Here is a 4016-nt window from a genome sequence, read left to right on the forward strand (position 1 = left end):
TAAGTGTTGTCTCAAAATGAACTGTGAGAATTATGTTTCCATGTTAGTTAGATGTCCAGTTTAATCATGGGGTGGAACCCAATACTCTCATTTACCTCCACGAATATCCCATCTTGCAAGCACTGCAAGGATGACGTGAATAGACTCTGCTGGGTCTGCCCCTGCCACCTGTGCAGGGGCCAGCAAGACCCCTAGAAGCAGTTCATGTGTGAGGAATGTGACATGACCTTCCACATCTACTGCCTGCGCCCGCCACTCAGCAGCATTCCCAGCCAGGAGGAGTGGTACTGCCCAAGTGCAGGAATCACACCAGCAAGGTGGTGCTGGCGGGAGAGAGGCCGAGAGAGAGCAAGAAGAAGGCGTAGATGGCCTCAGCCACGTTGTCCTCAAAGCGGGACTGGGGCAAGGGCATTGCGTGTGTGGGCCCCACCAAAGAGTGCACCATCGTCCCGTCCAACCACTACGGCTCCATCCCAGGGATCCCCGTGGACACCATGTGGCGGTTCTGAGTCCAGGTCAGCTAGTCTGGGGTTCATCGGCCCCACGTGGCTGGCATTCACGGCCAGAGCAACTACGGGTCGTACTCCCTGGTCCTGGACAGGGGCAACAAGGACGATGGGGACAAGGAGAATTTTTTAAGATACACGGGTAGTGATGGTTGAGATCTTTCTTGCAACAAGAGGACGGCAGAACAGCCTTGTGATCAGAAACTCACCAACACCAACAGGGCTCTGGCTCTCAACTGCTTTACTCTCATTAATGACCAAGAAGGGGTTGACACAAAGGACTGGCAGTCGGGAAAGCCTGTTATGGTGGCGTGCAGCATCAAGGGTGGTAAGAACAGAAAGTACGCCCCCACCAAGGGCAACTGCTATGACTGCATCTAGCAGGTGGTGAAGTAGTGGCCCGAGAAGGGGAAGTCCAGGTTTCTCCCGTGGCGCTACCTCCTGCAGAGGGACGACGACGAGTCTGGCCCCTGGACGAAGGAGGGGAAGGAATGGATCAAGAAGCTGGGGCTGACTATGCAGTATCCAGAAGGCCACCTGGAAGCCCTGGTCAACCGAGAGCAGGAGAAGAACAGCAAGAGGGAGGAGGAGGAGCAGCAGGAGGAGGGCTTCGCAGGCCCCAGGGCAAGCAAGGGAAAGTGGAAGCAGAAGTAGGCAGGAGGTGGCCAGAGCAGGGCCGGGTCTCCTCACCAGACATCCAAGAAAACTAAAGTGGAGCCCTACAGTCTCACGGCCCAGCAGAGCTGCCTCATCAGAGAGGACAAGAGCAATGCCAAACTGTGGAATGAGGTCCTAGCTTCGGTGGAGGGCCGGCCAGCGAGCAGCAGCCCATTTCAGATGTTCCTGAGTAAAGTGGAGGAGACGCTCCAGTGTATCTGCTATCAGGAACTGGTGTTCTGGCCCATTGCAGCAGTGTGCCAGCGCAAGGTATGCAAGGACTGCCTGGATAGATCCTTCTGGGCACAGGTGCTTAGCTGCCCTGCCTGTCGCTATGACCTGGGCTGGAGCTATGCCATGCAGGTGAACCAGCCCCTGCAGACCATCCTCGACCAGCTCTTGCCTGGCTGCCGCAATGGCCGGTGATCTCCAAGCACTTCTCCACAGGCGTTTTGCTTAAAACGTGTGGGAGGGCTCTTTCATCGCCCTGATGTTGTTCTTAGTGGGCTTAACTTAAACATGTAGTGTTTCCTTCCTTCCCTGAAAAGGTTTGTTTTCCTTTTTTTATTTTTAATTTTCCAATCTATACATTTTCACACATTTTCAGGAATGTATGTATTCTGGCTAAAAGTTGGACTTCTCATTTTTTTTTTTTTTTTGTAAACATAAAAGTCTGCAATTTCTTGACAAAACAAGATTTTTTTGACAATTTTTATTCTATAAACTATGCTTTGATTTCTTTTTTTTTCTTTTTCTTTTTTATTATACTTTAAGTTCTAGGGTACATGTGCACAATGTGCAGGTTTGTTACATACCTATACATGTGCCATGTTGGTGTGCTGCACCCATTAACTCGTCATTTACATTAGGTATATCTCCTAATGTTACCCCTCTCCCCTCCCCCCACTCCACAATAGGCCCAGGTGTGTGATGTTCCCCTTCCTGTGTCCAAATGTTCTCATTGTTCAATTCTCACCTATGAGTGAGAACATGTGGTGTTTGGTTTTCTGTTCTTGCGATAGTTTGCTGAGAATGATGGTTTCCAGCTGCATCCATGTCCCTACAAAGGACATGAACTCATCCTTTCTTATGGCTGCATAGTATTCCATGGTGTATATGTGCCACATTTTCTTAATCCAGTCTGTCATCGATGGACATTTGGGTTGGTTCCAAGTTTTTGCTATTGTGAATAGTGCCGCAATACACATACGTGTGCACAACATAAGATTTTTTAAAGATGGAATCAGAAACTATGTGGCGTGGAGGCTGTTCATTATTCTGATGTCAGGTTCTCAGAAGTTGATGCCGCCAACTCTAAGAAGTGGGGGAGGGAACAGTCCTTCTTTTGTGTTCATGGGTTTGGCCCCCAAGGTCAGAGCAAGCATCTATCTGACAGCATTTTATCATCTAAAGTCCAACAAGATGGGTCTCCGTGGTGGCCCATGGCATGATGTGGCCTAGCTGTCTGTTGAAATTGTTGCAAGAAAAAGAGGAAACATCTTGGCCCAGTTCAAACCTTTCCCTCGAAGCCATCCCCCAGCAGACTGCTTGGTGTTTGAGATCCGCTTGAAAACTCCTCTGCCCCTGCAAGCATAGTGTTGGGGCCATGCAGAAGTGGCCTCAACAGGACTCTGCTCCACGTGGGGACAGGCATGTGGCTGATGCTGTCCAAAGAAGGTGGCCACGGATGGATACCAGCGCAGGAAGCCAAGTTCAAGTGCCTTTGGTGCACTCCTTCTCTCTAAAGACAACATTCCTTGTTGTGAGCACTGAATTATTGAAAATGCCAAACAAATTCTAGAAACTGCAATCATTCAGTTCTTCCTGACACTGAGTGGGTGCTTGGGAACAGTTTGAGTCTTACAGATCTTTTAAATTCAATTTTTTAACTTGGCAATTGAGAACTTACAAGAGGTTTTTTTTTTTTTCCACATTTTCTAAATGATTCTTTTTTTTTTTTTTTTTTTTTTTTTGTAGTTACTGTATATGTACTGAGAAAGATATAATGTTAAGGTTCAGTGTTGTTTTAGTTTTTGTATTTATTTTGAAAGGGTTTGTTAATTTTTCCAATTTTACCAAAGTTTGCAGCCTGTACCTCAATAGAACAGGGATATTTTAAATCACGCACCTGCAGACAAATTGAAGCAATGTTATTTTTAAAGGATTTTTTTCACCTCTTTATTCTTAGATTAACAATGTATTAGGGAAGAAATGAGACAATTTTGTGTAGGCTTTTTCTGAAGTCCAATACTCTTTGTCCTGATTTTATATTCTCAGAATAAAAGTTTTTCACACAAAAAAAGAAAATGGCCCAGTTAATGACCTCAAATGTGACCAGTTACAGTAGCATCTCTTTTTGGGACTGTGTATTTATATAAATGAGAAATGATGAATGGATTGTAAGTTAACACCCAACAACATCAGAGGTCTGAAGTAAAGGATATTACAGCTAAGCTAAGGAAGCAAGTTTGCAAGCCAGTTCACACGGCCAGTTGTGGTTAAAGACCAAGACTAAATCTTATTTGAGAATTTCCAGTGGTGTTCATTAGTGTGGATATTATAATAAAAAAAGACAGACAGTGCATTTATCTGGGTTTTTATTTTTGCCAGAGACTTAGAATAAAGTGGCTGGAAATTTGAAAGTATTGGTAAGGGTATGATAGCAGTTATGCTTTTAGTAGTCTATACTGGATAGAAAGGAGGCAAGTATAAGAAGGCAATGACAGACAAGAGATAATGACATATAGCTTAAAAACAAAGGTTGAAAAGCCAAGTTGTATTCTATAACCATGTGAGTGGTAAATGAAAATCACTGAAGTTGAGGAGGTCCAAGAACCAAGATTATGAGGTATT

At 45.3% G+C, this 4016-nt stretch overlaps 1 pseudogene; it reads left to right on the forward strand.

The window, feature by feature from the left end:
* The first annotated feature begins 350 nt into the window (after nucleotides 1–350).
* Nucleotides 351–1589, forward strand: LOC103247390 (E3 ubiquitin-protein ligase UHRF1 pseudogene; annotated as a pseudogene).
* The last annotated feature ends 2427 nt before the right edge of the window (nucleotides 1590–4016 follow it).

This window comes from Chlorocebus sabaeus, chromosome X (genome assembly GCF_047675955.1).
Source record: "Chlorocebus sabaeus isolate Y175 chromosome X, mChlSab1.0.hap1, whole genome shotgun sequence".
NCBI classification, from domain to species: Eukaryota; Metazoa; Chordata; class Mammalia; order Primates; family Cercopithecidae; genus Chlorocebus; species Chlorocebus sabaeus.